The 19,765-nt window shown below is 48.5% G+C and overlaps 1 protein-coding gene across 1 annotated transcript in view; it reads left to right on the top strand.

Annotated features, from left to right (window-relative positions):
• Nucleotides 1–19,765, top strand: part of LOC107547863 (transmembrane protein 263-like) — a 403,142-nt gene that overhangs the window by 258,113 nt on the left and 125,264 nt on the right. The gene's annotated exons all lie outside the window — the stretch shown is intronic.

Genomic DNA, 19,765 nt, shown 5'->3' with positions numbered 1-19,765 from the left:
GACATCTGTGAAGGTGGGATGATAGCAAGATCCCCAAGCAGCTGGAGGGGAATGGTGAAATGAACTGGGGCACACGCACATGCCGGAAGGGTGGAACGAGCATTTCCCTGTATCTACCCAGTGCTTAGAACAGTGCTTGGCACATAGTAAGCGCTTAACAAATACCAACATTATTATTATTATGATTATTATTTCAAAGGGACAGTGAATTCCAGGCTTAAACCATGTGGTAGGGCAGCGGGCTATGGGGAGACAAGCCACAGCAGCAGCAAGTGCCACATTTTGGAAGAGGGGTTGTTGTCCAGTGGCTCCGGGAAATCAGGATCCTAGGGACCGACTCCCTAACAGGCACGGGGACCTGGGGATGGCAAAATGCTTCGGTCCAGCAGAGGACAGGCCAGACGTATACCTTCTGTGGGATGGACTACTGGTCCCATTTAAAGATGACCTTCCAACCACACCAGAACTGCATACATTAGTGATGTGTATAAATATAAAGGAAAGAAAGTGTGTGTGTGTGTGTACAAATAATCTTATAGTAATAATAATAATGTTGGTATTTGTTAAGCGCTTACTATGTGCGGAGCACTGTTGTAAGCGCTGGGGTAGATACAGGGTGATCAGGTCGTCCCCCGTGAGGCTCACAGTTAATCCCCATTTTACAGATGAGGGAACTGAGGCACAGAGAAGTGAAGGGACTTGCCCACGGTCACACAGCTGACAAGTGGCTGAGGCGGGATTCGAACCCATGACCTCTGGCTCCCAAGCCCGGCCTCTTTCCACTGAGCCACACTGCTTCTCTGTATACAGAGGTGTTATTCCATCCCCCCAAAGCATGGATACACACACACACACATACGTATATATACATATAATAATGTTGGTATTTGTTAAGCGCTTACTATGTGCAGAGCACTGTTCTAAGCGCTGGAGTAGATACAGGGTAATCAGGTTGTCCCACGTGAGGCTCACAGTTAATCCCCATTTTACAGATGAGGTGACTGAGGCACAGAGAAGTGAAGTGACTCGCCCACAGTCACACAGCTGCCAAGTGGCAGAGCCGGGATTCGAACCCATGATAGATATACATATCTATCGATATAGAGAGAGAGAGCTTATTACTGTACACACATACATACACATATGGAAAAATACTTGTACATATCTATGCTTTTGGAATAACAAGGCTACCTAGTACCTAATATAACTGTGTCTTTTGTTGAGCACTTACTATGTGCCAAGGAGTGGGGTAGGTAATAGATCATCAGGTTCCACATGAGCATTATAGGCAAAATAGGAGGGAGAATAGGCATTGAATCCCCCTTTTGCAATTGAGGAAACTGAGGCACAGAGAAATTAAGACACTTGCCTAAGGTCACAAGCAGCAAGTGGCAGAGTTGGGATTAGAACCCAGGTCTTCTAATTCCCAAATTCACTGTGGCCTAGTGGATAGAGCATGGGCCTGGAAGTCGGAAGGAGCAGTGTGGTCTAGTGGAAAGAGCAAGGGCTCGGGAGTCGGAGGTCGTGGGTTCTAATCCCGGCTCCACCACTTATCAGCTGTGTGACTTTGGGCAAATCACTTAACTTCTCTCTGTGCCTCAGTGACCTCATCTCTAAAATGGGGATTAAGACTGTAGCCCCATGTGGGACAACCTGATTCCCTTGTATCTACCCCAGCGCTTAAAACAGTGCTTGGCACATAGTAAGCGCTTAACAGATACCATCATTATCATTATTATTCATTCATTCATTCAATAGTATTTACTGAGCGCTTACTGTGTGCAGAGCACTGTACTAAGCGCTTGGAATGTACAAATCGGTATCAGATAGAGACAGTCCCTGCCCTTTGACGAGCATTTTTTTTTTAATTTATTTTTTTTTTAATCCCTGTTCTGGCACTTGTCTGCTGGGCAGCCTTGGACAAGTCACTTAACTCCTCTGTGCTTCGGTTACTACATCTGTAAAATGGGGATTAAGACTGTGAGCCAGCATTGCTCAGTGGAAAGAGCCCGGGCTTTGGAGTCGGAGATCATGGGTTCGAATCCCAGCTCCGCCACTCGTCAGCTGTGTGACTGTGGGCAAGTCACTTCACTTCTCTGGGCCTCCGTTCCCTCATCTGTCAAATGGGGATGAAGACTGTGAGCCCCACGTGGGACAACCTCATTCCCCTGTGTCTCCCCCAGCGCTTAGACCAGTGCTCCGCACATAGTAAGCGCTTAACAAATACCGACATTATTACAACCTGATTCCCCTGTGTCTCCCCCAGCGCTTAGAACAGTGCTCGGCACATAGTAAGCGCTTAACAAATACCAACATTATTAGGAGGGACAGGGACTGTGTCCAATCGGATTAGCTTGTATCTACCCCAGTGCTTAGAAGATGCCTGGCACCTTATACGCACTTAACAAATATCATTTTAAAAAAACAAGCAAACTAGGCCAAAGCCGCTTCTCTCTATCCACGCGTTCGGAATAACAAGGCTATCATCTAGTACCTACTGCAGTGTTACGCTCCCTTAAATACTTATCGATGAGGAGAGAAATAAGATCCCAAACGCTTATTTTCTGTCATCTTCTTGCCCCATCAAACCTTGGACGGGAGCTGTTAAGAAATAGTTTCCTTGACCGGCTTTGAATTTCTTCTCCTTTCTTTTCCCCTTTCCACCCTAGAGTGGTAGTGCTAATGAGCTGTGAAATGGACTAAAGACACAGACAGCTGGAGGGAAAAGCCAGGAGAAGTAGAGGAACTGGATGATCCGCGTACCAGCTGGTCAGACCCCGGGTAATTGAGAGTCGGTTGACCAAGTCACCCCATTATTCGCCCCACCCCCTGACCCCACAGCACTTCCGTTCGTATCTTTAAATGGTATATTATAAATTACCTACTTATTCCTCTTAATGTCTGTCCCCATCTGGGCTCTAAGCTCATTATGGACAGCACGTTTGCTAATTCTTTTTGTGTTGTACTCTTCCAAGCGCTTAGTACAGTGCTCCGCACCTAGTAAGTGCTCAATAAATGCCACTGACTGATTGATTGATTGTTTTCCCCTTGCAAGCCCTGCTCCTCACCTGGAAACCCCCCTTTCACCCTCTCCCACCCCTTGTCCCTGCCTCTGGAAAGCACGAGCAAACAATTACCTGTCATCAAAGTGACCTTCACTGACCAGAGAAGCTGGAAGGTCATTGATATGACCTCTTAATAATAATCATCATCATTATGGCATTTGTTAAGCACTTACCCTGTGCCGAGCACTGTTCTAAGCGCTGGGGTAGATACGGGGTAATCATATTGGCCCACGTGGGGCTCACTTTTGTTTTTTCTTTAATCCCCATTTTTACAGATGAGGTAACTGAGGCCCGGAGAAGTTAAGTGACTTGCCCAAGATCACACAGCAGACAAGTGGCGGAGTCGGGATTAATAAGAAGAAGAATTATGGTATTTGTTAAGCGCTTACTACGTGCAGAGCACTGTTCTAAGCGCTGGGCTAGATAATAATAATGTTGGTATTTGTTAAGTGTTTACTATGTGCAAAGCACTGTTCTAAGCGCTGGGGAGGATATAATAATAATAATAATGTTGGTATTTGTTAAGCACTTACTATGTGCAGAGCACTGTTCCAAGTGCAGGGGGAGATACAGGGTAATCAGGTTGTCCAACGTGAGGCTCACAGTTAATCCCCATTTTACAGATGAGGTAACTGAGGCACAGAGAAGTGAAGTGACGCGCCCACAGTCACACAGCTGACAAGTGGCAGAGCCGGGAGTCGAACCCATGACCTCTGACTCCGAAGCCCAGGCTCTTTCCACTGAGCCACGCTGCTTCCTAATACAAGGAGCAAAGTGATCCTGATACAAGGTGATCAGGTTGTCCCACATGGGGCTCACAGTCTTCACCCCCATTTTACAGATGAGGGAACAGAGGCCCAGAGAAGTCAAGTGACTAACCCAAAGTCACACAGCTGACAAGTGGCGGGGACGGGGATTTGAACCCATGATCTCTGACTCCCCAGCCCGGACTCTACAGGGTAATCAGTTTGTCCCACGTGGGGGTCACATTTTTTAATCCCCATTTTTACAGCTGAGGTAACTGAGGCACAGAGAAGTTAAGTGGCTTGCCCAAGGTCACACAGCAGACAAGTGGCGGAGCCGGGATTAGAAGCCACGACCTCTGACTCCCCAGCCCGGGCTCTTTCCACTAAGCCTCGCTGACCTCTTTCCTGGTGAGGTCCGATAGGTAGCCCCGTTGATCAATCAATTGTATATATCGAGTGCTTTCTGTGTGCAGAACACTGTGCTAAGCGTTTCCATCCCCTCTAAGGTATGCAAACCCGGCCCTGCTAAACCTATCTCCAGTTCCCACAGCTTCCCTGACCTCCCAGCCCACAGTAGGGAAGCATCGTGGTGTAGTAGATAAAGGACGTGCCCGGGAGTCAGAAGGTCAGGGGCTCTAATGCCGACTCCACTACTTGTCTGCTGTGTGGCCTTGGACAGGTCATTTTAATAATAATAATACTAATAATGGTATTTGTTAATTGGGGAATTATTATTCCCCAATAATTAATTATTTGGGGAAGCAGCGTGGCTCAGTGGAAAGAGCCTGGGCTTTGGAGTCAGAGGTCATGGGTTCGACTCCCGGCTCTGCCACTTGTCAGCTGTGTGACTGTGGGCGAGTCAACTTAACTTCTCTGTGCCTCAGTGACCTCATCTGTAAAATGGGGATTAACTGTGAGCCTCATGTGGGACAACCTGATTACCCTGTATCTCCCCCAGCGCTTAGAACAGTGCTCTGCACATAGTAAGCACTTAACAAATACCAATATTATTATTATTATTATTATTAATAATCGCTTACTATCTGTCAAGCAGCGATCTAAGCACTGGGGTAAATACAAGGGTATCGGGTTGTCCCACGTGGGGCTCACAGTCTTCGTCCCCATTTTACAGATGAGGGAACTGAGGCACAGAGAAGTGAAGTGACTTGCCCACAGTCACACAGCTGACAAGTGGCCGAGCCGGCATTCGAACCCATGATCTCTGACTCCAAAGCCCGGGCTCTCTCCACTGAGCCATGCCTCGGTGCCTCAGTTACCTCATCTGTAAAACGGGAATTAAGACTATGAGTCCAATGCGGGACAGGGGTTGTGTCCAACCAATTTGCTCGTATCTACCCTAGAGCTTAGTAAAGTGCCTGGCACATATTAAGCACTTAACAAATACCATAATTATTATTATCCCAACTCAGCTACTGGCTTTCCTGCCACTCTCCCCCACCACCCACATGCACCCCTCCTTCCTAGTCTGGTCTTCCATTTGTTTGTTTTTTAAAATAACTATCACTACTCCTGGGTTTCTTTCAGGTGCCTGTTCTTCTTCCTTCTCAGACTGTGAGGCCTATGTTCATTCATTCATTCAGTAGTATTTATTGAGCGCTTACTATGTGCAGAGCACTGTACTAAGCGCTTGGAATGGACAAATCGGTAACAGAGACAGTCCCTGCCCTTTGCCGGGCTTACGGTCTAATCGGGGGAGACGGATAGCCGAGAACGATGGCAATAAATAGAATCGAGGGGAAGAACATCTCATTAAAACAATAGCAAATAAATAGAATCAGGGCGATGTACATCTCATTTACAAAATAAATAGGGGAATGAAGATATATAGAGTTGAGCGGACGAGTACAGTGCCGAGGGGGTGGGAAGGGAGAGGGGGAGGAGCAGAGGGAAAGGGGGGAGAAGAGGGTTTAGCTGTGGAGAGGTGAAGGGGGGATAGAGGGAGCGGAGGGAAAAGGGGACTCAGTCTGGGAAGGCCTCGTGGAGGAGGTGAGCTTTAAGGTGGGATTTGAAGAGGGGAAGAGAATGAGTTTGGCGGAGGGGAGGAGGGAGGGCGTTCCGGGACCGCGGGAGGACGTGACCCGGGGGTCGACGGCGGGATGGGCGAGACCGAGGGACGGTGAGGAGGCGGGCGGCGGAGGAGCGGAGAGTGCGCGGTGGGAGGTAGAAAGAGAGAAGGGAGGAGAGGTAGGAAGGGGCGAGGTGATGGAGAGCCTTGCGGCTTAGAGTGAGAAGTTTTTGTTTTGCGCGGAGGTTGATAGGCAACCACTGGAGGTTTTTAAGAAACCTCTATGTGGGACCTGATTATTCTGTATGGATCCTAGCACTTAGTACAGTGTTTGGCGTATAGTTAGCACTTATCAAATGCCACAGTTTTTGTTTTATTATTAACTCCATAGACCAGGCATCTTCCTCTTCTACCTCATAACCCCAGGTTCCTATCGGTCTCTTCCTCTACCATCACCCCAACCTGCCTCCCAAGTCCATGTCTTTGAGAGACCAAATAAACGCTTATCATTTATTATTTAGCGAGTGCCAGCGGCAAGCTTAGAGCGGTACAAGGGACAGCGGAAAACCCAGCGCCCGCCCCGGGGCCTCACCATCCAAGCCGGGCAGACAAAGCAATTCAGGCAAATGAAGTTCCTGGAATATCCTTTAGAGAAGCTTAGACAACTACCTCCTGCCGGCCAAACGGATCCGAAGCTCACATCAGGAGACAGAGAGGGACCTCGGTCAGCCGTTGACCGGTGGTGTTTTCCCTGTGGCCGGTTTTAATCACCGGCGTTGAGAGCAGAGCCAATTCAGAGAATAATGATTTCCCTTCCCCTAGGTGGAATATCAGAAATGTTAGACCACGCAACAGTCAGGCGGTCAGTCGTATCATCGCGTGCTTACTGTGTGCAGAGCACTGTACTAAGCTCTCGGGAGAGTGCAATATAACAGCAGCCCAACCAACTTACAGTCTAGAGGGAAAAAAAAACTGAGGTACAGAGAAGTGATTTGGCCAAGGTCACACAACAGGCAAGTGGTGAAAGCGGGATTAGAACCCAGGTCACCTGACTGCCAGGCCCATCCTTCCTCCCCTAGGCCGTGCTGCTTCCCTCCGGGGAAACTGCTCAGGGGGAAGTGAGTAAGCATCTCACCTCCTAGATTCTAATCCCGGCTCTGCTACTTTGCCTGTTTGCGACCTGGTGAAATTCACTTAACTTGTATGGGCCTCAGTTTCCTCATCTGTCAAATGGGGATCCAATACCCGTTCTCCCTCCGTCTTATACTGTGAATCTTAGGTGGGACAGGGATTGTGTCTCACCTGATTATCTTTCGTCTGCCCTAATGCTTGGCACATAGTAACACTTGAATACCACAGTTATTATTATTTTTATTGTTATTATTAATAGGCAATTAAGGTGAAATGAAATAGGAGGAAGTTGGGAGCAGAGTTGAAAAGAAACCATCACCACTAGGGATTGTGTTTAACAACCCTATTGTCTTCTGCTAGGAGCTTACTACAGGCTCAGCACATAGTAAGCACTCAATAATGACCACTGGTTGATCGATCAAGATTGCAGAGTGGGTTGAGGCATGGGGGCCCCTAGGATTGGTGGGAAGGGAGAGCGCAGCAGCCCAACCAATAGGCCTGTGGACCCGAGAAGGTCTGAACTTCCTGAGAATTTCCTTCAGCCACCTAGTCTGGAATGCATGAGCTAAAGCCTAGGACTCTGGCCTTGGAGGTGAAAGGGAGAAAGGGGGTGGAGAGCAAAGTCCGTCTCTCTCTGAGCCCAGATCATGCCAGTCCCTGGATCCTTTCCATATCCCTGGGGAACCTGCAGTGCTAAGCAACCCTACACCTTTAAAATCTAAACATCCCCAAAGACACGCCACCCCTCTGGTGAAGAAAGAGACATTCCCCCCTCACCCTCCTCTTCACTCCTGGTGGGAGAGAAAGAACCCTTGAAAACATCTGTAGAAATCATCAGTTAGTTTTATTGCTGGGAGAGAGAAAGAGAGACAGAGACAGGCAGAAAAGACACCATCTGGTCATCAGGCTTTCTTTCACCTTGTGAGCGTAGAGCCAAATGAATGCTCTCTGCCTATGTCTTTGCCTTTCTTAGCTCCCCACACCCAACTAGTTCAATTTATCAGAAACTAAACGGTAACTTCAAACCCCCCGGCCCTGCAAAAAAAGAGGAAAGAAGCAAAAAACCTTGCAAAAATCTTTAATCACTGTAAAATCTTTGTAGATGGTTTATCTGTATTAATGTCTGTCTCCCCCTCAAGACTATAAGCTTATTGTGGACAGGGAACGCGCCTACCGACTCTATAGTAAAATACAATGCCAAGTGCTTAGTAAAGTGTTCTGCTTACAGTAAGCTCTCGACAAATACCATTGATGATAATTATTTTGAGGATGATATTAATGTTCACAAAGTCATCCGTGTTCCTACATGCCCTTTAATGTGTTTGTCCTGCTCAGTGTTGGCCTTCTGAAATTGAAAGTGCCCAAAAGGCTCGGATCTCATCCCTGTAATTTACTACAGATAACATGGAGCTCAAATCCAGATACCACCACCAGCGGGAGGATGGTTAATAAATGATTTCGGACGATGATGATTACCGTGATGATGAAGAATGTAACTCTCCTTTTCCCTGGGTGTTTGGATAAAACATCTCCCAGGATGTATGTCAAAAGTAGTGATAGCTGTAGTTTTTTTATGTTTTTTTATGGTATTTGTTAAGTGCTGTGCTAAGTGTTGGGGGTAGGCACAAGTTAATCAGGTCGGACACAGTCCCTGTCCCACATAGGACTCACAGTTTCAATCCCCATTTTACAGAAGAGGTAGCTGAGGCACGGGACGTTAATTGACTTGTTCAAGTTATATGTGATGGAAGTTAATTGACTTGCTCAAGTTATATGTGATATGTATTTACACAGATCTAGAAATGTATTTATAGTCTGTAGCAATGGTAATTGTACCCATTGAACGCCTGTACCTGTTGAACGCCTACCGAGAGTGTTACGCTGTACTAAATACTGGGAAAGGTGCAATAGAAGGGCTTTTTCCTTACCCACCAGGAGGTTACAATCCACGTTCTTTCCTTTTTTAGGTCAAATCTTATAATAAGAAATGATAGCAGTGTTTGTGAAATGCTCACTATGTGCCAGGCGCTGTGCAAAGCACTGGAGTTGATAGAGTTCAATCGAATCACAAACAGTCCCTGTCCCCCAGGGCTCATCTTCATGATCAGTGATATTTATTGAGCACTCACTCTTTGCAGGGCATTGTACTAAGTGCTTGGGAGACCACAATACAACAGAGTTGACAGACACGTTCCCTGCCTGAAATCAGGTTACAGTCTAGAGGGGGAGTCAGACATTAATAGCAAGAAATAGTTTATAATGTCTAACGTTATGCAGGCCCACGCCGATTCCTCCCAGGAGGGATCAATTCATCAGTCAATTGGGAATGAAGTCACCTGACCCGGAATGAGTCAGCATTCGAATCCTTTTGACCTTACACCTCTTTGGGGAGCGGTAGCGCCTCACCCTTCGTTCGCCGATCTCCCCTCGGTGTTTAGGGCAGTGCCGGGCGCTCAGCTCACAATCGAAGTGGGAGGGAAAGGAGGCATTTCATCCCCATTTTAGAGATGAGGAAATGGAGACCCACCGGAGAGAAGTGATTTGCCCAAGGGCCCGCAGCAGGCAGGTGGCAGAGTCGGAATTAGAGCCCGGGTTTACTGATTCAGTCCTGTGTTCTTAGCTGCTGCTCAACGCTGTGGCTAAACGGTCCTGTACAGGCCTCAAAACCATGTCACGATCATGGGCCACATGTTGAGTAAACTGAACGCTTCGTTATCTTCAAAGAGGTTATCTTTGGAGAAGCAGAATGGCCTATTTATTTTGTCAATGAGATGTACATCACCTTGATTCTATTTATTTGCAATTGTCTTAATGAGATGTTCATCCCCTTGATCCCATTTATTGCTATTGTTCTTGTCTGTCTCCCCCGATTAGACCGTAAGCCCGTGAAAGGGCAGGGACCGTCTCTATCTGTTACCGATTTGTCCATTCCAAGCGCTTAGTACAGTGCTCTGCACATAGTAAGCGCTCAATAAATGCTATTGAATGAATGAATAGTGGAAAGCACCCCCTCCGCTAACTTTCTTCTGCACTGCAGGACCTCCAGTCTGCCAACAGTTACTCTCTTCAGGCTCGATTGATCCAGGGTCTCTCTCCTTCTGTCCTTTGCCCAAGTGGATTCTGGGGCTGGCGTCTCTCTCTGTCCAACAACCACTTTCTTCAGGCTCGACTGACCCAGGGTCCCTCTCCTTTGCCCAGGGAGAATCTGGGACTGCCAACTCCCTCTGTCCACCTGGGCCCTGAGCCGCATTCCTCATTTTGTATTGACTGATGCGTTATGTTATCCGCTTCCTGTCTCCCCTCCGTCGGAGGGGATAATTGAGATGTGAGCGGGTAGGCCCAAATGATGATGCCAGTGCTGATGGACCCAGAGGCAGAGGGCCCTGAGGATGAAGAAAGGAAGGAAAACCCTTTGCAGTGCATCTCTGAAAAGGAGTGAGAGGTAGGAGCCGAATGAACTGGATTTGGAAGGAGAGTCTTAGAGGAGTAGGGAATGTTTTCATTCCAATTAATTATCCTTTTGGAGGAAGTTACAGTTGTTGGAAAGCACTAAGGAGGAATTCATTTATATCGAAATGAGTTCATTCCTCTCCTCTCCTAAGACTCTTGCTGTTCAGTTTACTTTCAGTTTCCCCTCTTTAGTTCCACCAGCTCCTGGAAGATCCCGGGATATAAAAATGGGATAATCCCAACTGTGCTCAGTCTCCCGTAGCTGGGTAAATCTGCCAGAATGAAATGCAGTTTCCCAGCTCCCATCAGATTCCCTCTCTGAAAACTCAGTTGTCTTGTGGGCACTAACAAATCATAGAGATGGTCTGGGGAAGTAAGAGAAGGAGAGTACAATGGTATTCGTTACGTGTTTATTATGTGCCAAGCACTGTACTAAGCACTGGCACTAAGCATACAAGATAGGTTGGACACAGTTCCCATCCCACGTGAGGCTCACAGTCTTGATCCCTCTTTTATAGATGAGGTAACTGAGGCCCAAAACAGTGAAGTGACTTGCCCAAGGTCATCCCGCAGATAAGTAGCCTCATGTTGGGCAACCTGATTACCTTGTATACCCCAGCACTTAGAACAGTACTCTGCACATAGTAAGCGCTTAACAAATACCAACATTGTTATTATTATTATAAGTAGCAGAACCAGAATTAGAACCCAGATCCTCCGACTCCCAGGCCGGTGCTCTTTCCACTAAGCCACATGGCTTCTCTTGCGGAGATGGGGGGGGGGGGTCCTCCCTTTGAGAGCCCAGAGACTTTTTCTCCATTTAACCACTTCAGTGTGACTTCACACACTTGTCCCCTGCAGTCACACATCTCCTAGGGAGCTGAGGATAATAATACCTCGGATCTATAAAGAACCCACCTCTGAAGGCGCCGCACATGTTCCCTAAGCATTAACGATCTTAAACTCATCGCTCTGTTGGGAGCAGATCTACTGTCCCCATCTTGGAGGGGAGGAAACTGAAACCCAGGGAGGATAAATGAGTTGATCGATGACCCCGAACTACCGAGTAGTGAGTTGGGGAATAGAATCTAGGTCTCCTGATTCCTCCTCACCAAGGACTCTTTGCGGCAAGGTGAGGTCGCCTTCCAAGCGCCAGCCGCTGTCGACTCCTTCGGGGGAGAGATGGGACCGGGTCTCGCCACCAGGAAACGAGTCTTCTTTAGCTGGAGAACAGACGGGGCTCTGGAGAGGCAGTGGAGTTTGGCTGGCAGCGGATTCATGGGCGAGAGTTGGAAAATTGAACCCGATAAGTTACCGACTGCTGTGTAAAAGCTAAATAATACGCTCAGCAATTCACGTGACACCCGCTGACGTTTTAGGGAGCCTCCCTGTTCCATCCTTGCTGGCAGGAGCCTGAGGGTTGACTTTGGATCAGCATGGCTCAGTGGAAAGAGCATGGGCTTTGGAGTCAGAGGTCATGGGTTCAAATCCCAGCTCTGCCACTTCTCAGCTGTGTAACTGTGGGCGAGTCACTTAACTTCTCAGTGCCTCAGTTACCTCATCTGTAAAATGCGGATTAAGACTGTGAGCCCCACGTGGGACAACCTGATTCCCCCGTGTCTACCCCAGCTCTTAGAACAGTGCTCTGCACATAGTAAGCGTTTAACAAATACCAACACTATTATTATTAAGCCAGGTATCCGGGAAAAAAAGCAGCCAGAAAAATTCCCAGCCTAAAGGGGTTGGGTTTCCTCTCTGCCCTTTCGGATCGAGAATCAGACACTATCCGGAGATCGCACCAGGTCAAATATGGCAGTTTATGACCGCAAATTAGGCCAGAATGGAAAATTATCCTGGGCCCTCACACCTGAAAGACATTAGGGTGGACCCCGAAGAAATCGGGCACCGGGTCACGTAAGAATTTGAATTCCAAGTGAAACTAGGATCTACAACCAGGATCCCTCACGAGTCTGGGAGTCAGAGGACTTAGATTCTAATCCTGGCTCCACCGCTTGCCTACTGCGGGACCTTGAGCAAGTCATTTAACTACTCTGTGCCTCAGTTTCCTCAACTGGAAAATGGGGTTGGAATACCTGCTCTCCCTCCCACTTAGACGTTGAGGACTATGCGAGACAAGGACTGAGTCTGACCCGATTACCTTGTGTCTACCCCAGAGCCTAGCGTAGCATGGGCTTGGGTGTCAGAGGTCGTGGGTTCTAATCCCCGCTCCTCCACTTGTCGGCTGTGTGACTTTGGTGCAAGTCACTTAGCTTCCCTATGCCTCAGTTCCCTCATCTGTAAAATGGGGATTAAGACTGTGAGCCCCACGTGGTACAACATGCTTACCTTGTATCTACCCCAGTACTTAGAACGGTGCTTGGCACATAGTAAGCGCTTAACAAATACCATAATTATTAGGGGAGAAGCAGCATGGTGTAGTAGATAGAGCACGGGCCTGGAAGTCAGAAGGTCATGGGTATTTACCCCAGCTCCGCCATTTGTCTGCTGTGTGACCTTGGGCAAGTCACTTCACTTCTTTGCACCCGTTACTTCATCTGTAAAATGGGGATTGAGACTGTGAGCCCCACTTGGGACAGGAACTGTGTCCAACCCGATCTGCTTGGATCCACCCCAGCGTTTGCCTGGCCTATAGTTAAGTGCCTAACAAAGGCATTAATTATAAACATGAATGATTACATTAAGCATTAATAATTATATTAATTATCAAACTGTAATTGGTATTGTAATTAATTACAGTGCTTGGCACATAGGGAGCACTGAACAAATACAGTAATAAAACAATAGTTATCATTATTATTATTATTATTATTATCTTCAAGCCTGGCTCAAACAGCACTCCCTAGCCAGTGGGGCAGAAGGCCCTGGGGGACCATCAGAGGCCACCATCTGCTAAATATTTTTCCTCCCCTCTAGACCTTAAGCTCTACGTGTGGGCAGGGAACGTGTCTGCCAACTCCGCTGTATTATGTTCTCCCAAGGGCTCAGTATAGAGTTCTGCTCACAGTACGCGCTCCATACGTACTATCGAGTGATCGACTGGCGAGCTGGAGACGTCGGAAGGTGGAAGGAAACAAAATAAATGCCATTGCAGTTGGGGGTTGCTGCAAACCTCCACTCTCAGTGGCATGGGTTTCGTAGCAGGCGAAATGTTGTTTCCTGTAGACAGCGTGTTAATTAAATGAGCAGACGATACTAAATCAGGAGGGGCGGCAAACATGGGGCGACGTCAGAGGAGCGCTGCAGAGGGGCCTGGAGAGTTGGGAAATATGGGCAGAGGCAACCAGATGAGATCCAACCTGGGTCATATATCCAGGGGGAAATGACCCATTGGGAGCGAGAAGCAGTACTCGGAAAGCAATAATGCCGAAAGAGACCCAAGGGTACCGGTGGACCGCAAATTGGATAGAAGCTTGCCGGGGGGTTCAGGCACCAGGAAGCTAATGGCGCTTTGGCCTGAAAGTGCCGCTGGCACTGTCTCGTGGAGCCGGGAGGTGACAGCACCCCTCTCTGCCTTTGGAACGAGAGCTCGGAGCAGCCCGGCCTTATTTTCAGAGCCAGGAGGTTCTCCGGCCCTTTGGCGGGAAGAAGTTCAGGGAGAACCCAACCAAACAGCAGAGGCAGGGGCAGGGCCGGAAGCGATCAATCAATCGGTCGCATTTATTGAGCGCTTGCTGTGTGCAGAGCACTTGGGAGAGCACATCATAACAGAAGCGGTAGAAACAGTGAGCCCACAATGAGCTTATAGACCAGAGGAAGCTTGAGTGATGTGGGCAGAAACTTGGAAAGATATCACAGGATGCCTGAAGTGGGGGATAGGAGTTCTAGATTCACTCTGGGGTAGATCTGGGATAGGCTGCTTCCAGACCACCCTACCCCAAACCACCCCAAACCCCCACCCGATCTTAGGGCAGACCTGAAACTCTAGAGAACTGATATGCCCCGACCCGAGAAGCAGCATGGCTTAGTGGAAAGAGCTTGTGCCCGGCAGGCAGAAGACCTGGGTTCTAATCCCAGATCTGCCGATTGCCTGCTGTATGATCTTGCGCAAGTCCCTCGATTTCTCTGCGCCACAGTTTCCTCATCCGGAAGAAATGAGGAATAAGTACCTGTTCTTTCTCCTACTTAGACTTTGAGCCCCAAGTGAGACAGGAACTGTGTCCAGCCCGATTAAGTCTATCTCCCCCCGTGCTTAGAACGGCGCCCGGCCCATAGAAAATGCTCAACAAATATCTTAATTATTATCGTTATTTCCAGCCCAGAGATGATCCCAGGCCAGGGCCAGATCATCATGGAAAAGGTCTGGCTGGATCAGTTTGGGATGGGGAAAGTTTGATGAGATTTGAACATCGAAGCCCTACTACAATCACATCTCCTCCAGGAAGCCTTCCCTCACTAATCGCTCACTTTCCCACCTTATTTCTTCCCTTCTACTTCACCTGCGCACTTGAGTCCTCACCTGCTAAATGTTTACGGTGCTCACCACCCTCCTCAATGCACTTAGGCACCTATTGTTGTCTTCAGTTTTTTCCCCTACCTGTAATTTATTTTCATGCCCGTCTCCTCCGATAGATTGTATACTCCTTAAGGGCAGGGATAGTGTCTATTTAAGCTATTGTACTCTCCCAAGCCCTTAGTACAACACCCTGAGCAGAGTAATAATAATGTTGATATTTGTTAAGCGCTTACTATGTGCAGAGCACTGTTCTAAGCGCTGGGGTAGATACGGGGTCATCAGGTTGTCCCACGTGAGGCTCACAGTCTTCATCCCCTTTTTACAGATGAGGTAACTGAGGCACAGAGAAAAGCACTCAATAAATATTATTGATTGATTGATTGATTGACCTCTCAGGGCACCCTTCTGACCTGAGTCCCATGTGGGACTGGGTCCAATCTAATTGACCTGTATCTACCCAAACGCTTAGAACAGTGCTCGACACATAGTTAGCCCTTTACAAATACCGTTAAAAAAACCAATCCTTTGGTTAGAGAGATGAGAGGGGTGGGTCTGCGTGTGAGATCTCTCCTCTGAGGGAAATTGTGGACTCCTTGAGGGCAGGGATCAGGTCTACTAATCATTTTATACTCTCCTACACACCTAGCGCAGTGCTCTCTGCACCCGGCAGATAATAATAATAATAATAATGTTGGCGTTTGTTAAGCGTTTACTATGTGCAGAGCACTGTTCTAAGCGCTGGGGGAGATACAGGATAATCAGGTTGTCCCACGTGAGGCTCACAGTCTTCATCCCCATTTTACGGATGAGGTAACTGAGGCACAGAGAAGTGAAGTGACTTGCCCACAGTCACCCGGCTAAGTGGCAGAGCCGGGATGCTCAGTCACCACTGTGGAATGACCGATTGGTTGATTGATCGAGAAGCAGTGTGGCTCGGTGGAAAGAGTCCGGGCTTGGGAGTCAGAGTTCATGGGTTCGAATCCCGGCTCTGCCACTTAGCCGGGTGACTGTGGGCAAGTCACTTCACTTCTCTGTGCCTCAGTTCCCTCATCTGTAAAATGGGGGTTAACTGTGAGCCTCCCGTGGGCCCACCTGATGACCCTGTATCTCCCCCAGCGCTTAGAACGGTGCTCTGCACATAGTAAGCGCTTAACAAATACCAACATTATTATTATTGATGGATGAATTGGAGCCCCTGAAAATAGACCAACGCAGGTCATCACCAGATCAGAAAGGACTAGATCGTCCTGAGGGACATCACAAACTGTCAGTTCTGGAGTCCAACCTGAAACTGAAAAGCCGAGCCAAATGAGGTCCAGGCAGGTGGGAGCCGGTGGGCCAGCCCCAGGCGGGCAGAGTGCGGAGGGCAAGCTGGCAGGCTGTGTTGGCAGGATCAGATGTCTGCAAGTAGCCAGATGTTTATCCTTCGGCTCAGGCTGGCTGGGCTCTGTCGCCCTGCCAGGGAGATGATGAAGCAAAACGGAGAGGTGTAAAATGATTTTCTTCCCTAAATCATTAATATCATGCAAAGTAAACTAACCAGAGCACAGTGACTCTCTCTCTTTTCCACACCCCCGGCTTAGTCTTTCCCTCCCTCTCCCCCATTTCTCCTTCTCTCTCCTCATCCTTCCTTTCCTCCTCCCTCTTGCCCTCCTTCCCTTCCTCCTCCCCTCGCTCCCTCCCTCTTCTCTTATTCTCTCTGCTTTTTTCCTCTTTCCCTCCCTCCTTCCATCCTTCTCTCTCTTCTTCCTTCTTCCCTCCATCCCACTCTTCCTTCCTCTCTCTCTCCTTTTTTTCTCTTTGTCTTTCCCTCCATCCCATCATCCCTCCTCTCACCTCTGCCTTCTTCCTCCCATTCCTCCTTCTCCCTCTTCTTCCTTCTTTCCTCCCGCCCTTCTTTCCACTTTCTCTCTCTCCTTTTCGTCTTTCCCTCCACTCCCCACCCTCCTCTGTCCTCTTCCTTCTTCTCTCTCTCTGTCCCACCTTCTTTCTCTCTCTTCCTCTCCCCTCCTCCATTTTCTCTTTCCCCTTTGTCTCCCCCCCACCTCCCCTCCCCAACCATTTTCACAGTACAGTTTAGTCCACGCACGCATCACCTATCCAGCTCAGCAGGATTTTGTCTGAAAATCACTGGGATTATCTCCCAATATTTTCTCAGATAATTCAGCCTAGAGGCTCTGCTGAGCTGGATGACTTGGAGGCTTGGATCCTCTAAAGCACGGGGCTTTAGGAAACTTAACAACCCCTCACCAGATAAAGCCATTCGATACTTTATATGCAGCTGGAAAACTGTCCTTTACCATCATTACTCGTCTGGGATTTTTCCTTCAACAATGTGCTTGTGAGTTCACGGTTTTCCGAGAATATCCCTGGGTCGGGGATCAAGATGGTGGGAGAGGACTGGGTTGTCTTTGCCACCTGAACACAAGACTGGAAGCTCCTTGAGTGCAGCGACTGGGTCCACTAACTCTGTGGTATTGTACGCTTTCAAGCACTTAATACAGTACTCTGCATGCAGTGAGGGCTCGAAAATGACATTGATTGATTGATGGATTGATTGAACGGGATCCCGCTTTGCTTGCCCATCTCTCTGCAAGCTCTTGCCTCCAAGTTGAACTACAGACTCAGCTAGCTCTTAGAGTCAGGGTTCCTGTCCATGGGAGACGGAGGCTCTCCCATGACCCGTGACCTATCATCGTCCTTGGGAGGTGGTGCTAAATCACCTGGGAAATAGACAGTTTAATCAATCTGTCCATCAAGAGTAATGAGTGAGCACTGACCCTGGGCTGAGCACTGTGCTAAATGCTTGGGAGAGAAGCAGGGTGGCCCAGCAGAGAAGCAGTGTGGCCTAGTACATAGAGAATGGGCCTGGGAATCAGAAGAACCTGGGTTCTAATCCCAACTCTGCCACTTATCTGCCGTGTGATCTTGGGCAAGTCACTTCACTTCCCTGTGCCTCAGTTACTTCATCTGTAACATGGAGATTAAGTCAGTGAGTACCATGGGGGACAGGGACTGTTTCCAACCTGACGACCTTGTATCTATCCCAGTGCTTGGTACAGTGCCTGGCACATAGTAGGCGCTTAACAAGTGCCATTTTTTAAAAAAGAGAGAGTATGGCAGGAATTAGTAGATTAGTAATAATAATGATAATGTTGGTATTTGTTAAGTGCTTACTATGTGCAGAGCACTGTTCTAAGCCCTGAGGTAGATACAGGGTAATCAGGTCGTCCCACGTGAGGCTCACAGTTAATCCCCATTTTACAGATGAGGGAACTGAGGCCCAGAGAAGTGAAGTGACTCGCCCACCGTCACACAGCTGACGAGCGGCAGAGCCGGGAGTCGAACCCATGACCTCTGACTCCCAAGCCCGGGCTCTTTCCACTGAGCCAAGCTGCTTCTCACAGCTTAAATAGATTATTTATATGAACGTAAGTGCTGTGGGGCTGAGGATACAAATCTGACTGCAAGGATGATGCAGAAGGGAGAAGCAGCGTGGCTCAGTGGAAAGAGCCCGGGCTTCGGAGTCAGGGGTCATGGGTTCGACTCCCGTCTCTGCCGCTCGTCACCTGTGTGACTGTGGGCGAGTCACTTCACTTCTCTGGGCCTCAGTTCCCTCATCGGTAAAATGGGGATTAACTGTGAGTCTCACGTGGGACAACCCGATGACCCCGTATCTCCCCCAGCGCTTAGAACAGTGCTCTGCACATAGTAAGCGCTTAACAAATACCAACATTATTATTAAGTGAGGGCTTAGTCAGGGAAGGCTTCTTGGAGGAGATGTGATTTCAATAAGTCTTTGAAGGTGGGGAGAGTGGTGATCTGTCAAATATGAAGGGGGAGGGAGTTTCAGGTGTGGGAGAGGCGTCGGCAATTAATCGCTCAATCCATCAGTGGTATTCAGTGAGAGTCTATTGGGTACGGCAGACTGCAAGCTTGTTGTGGGCAGGGAATGTGTCTGTTACGTTGCTGTGCTATACTCTCCCAAGCACTTAGTAAGCGCTAAATAAATACAATCGACTAACTGCAGAGCCCGAGAGTGACGGTATAGTACGCCGACACAGTCCCCCCCACAAGGAGCTTACGATCTAGAAGCAGAGTCCTCGATTCCTCCCCTTGCCTAAATATTTCCCTCTCGGAGACTGAGCCACGCAACCCCGGGCCCTGCAAAAAGGAAGAGGAATGAGTCACTCTCACCGTTGTTACAGTGACTGCTGAATAAATAGTTTGTTTCTCGGTCATAAATTCCACGGTACTTTGTGAGACTCGGAATCGATGACGTGGTTTCCTACGCGCTGGCAGTGGACTGAAACTGATTTAAGACCCACACCCCCAGAGCACTGTGAGATCTGTTGGTCGGGGCCAAGAGCGAAGGAAGCCGCCTCCTTGGCTCAGACGGCGTGGATAATTGAAATCCATAGTTAATCCCAAAACCTCGTGGTAGATAATAAATTCAGCCTCCTCCACCCCTAAATCTAACAAGTAGCAAAATCGGCCGGTGGGGATTTGGTTTCCCCTTCCCTTTTCCTCCCCGCCCTCCAGTGAAGAATCTGAGGGCCCTGAAACGCCTATCGGGAGGGCAACAACTGGATCGATCAGTCAATTGTATTTATTGAGGGCTTATTTTGTACAGAGCGCCGTTCTAAGCGCTTGGGAGAGCAAAATCTAACAGCCACCGGCTGGATAATCAGCCTCCGAATGATTGTGAGCTGGTGTCGGGTATTTACTGAGCGTTTACTGTGTGCAGAGCACTGTACTAAGTGCTTGGGAGAGTACGATACAGTAGAGTAAGCAGACGCAATCCGCCCCCTCAAGGAGCTTATCACCTCCCCGCTCTCTTCCTCCATTGCCCCATAGTATTCATTCATTCATT

The sequence above is a fragment of the Ornithorhynchus anatinus genome, chromosome 3 (assembly GCF_004115215.2).
Source record: "Ornithorhynchus anatinus isolate Pmale09 chromosome 3, mOrnAna1.pri.v4, whole genome shotgun sequence".
NCBI lineage: Eukaryota > Metazoa > Chordata > Mammalia > Monotremata > Ornithorhynchidae > Ornithorhynchus > Ornithorhynchus anatinus.
Note: the sequence above shows the minus strand (reverse complement) of the source record. Positions and strands in the feature narration are given on the sequence as shown.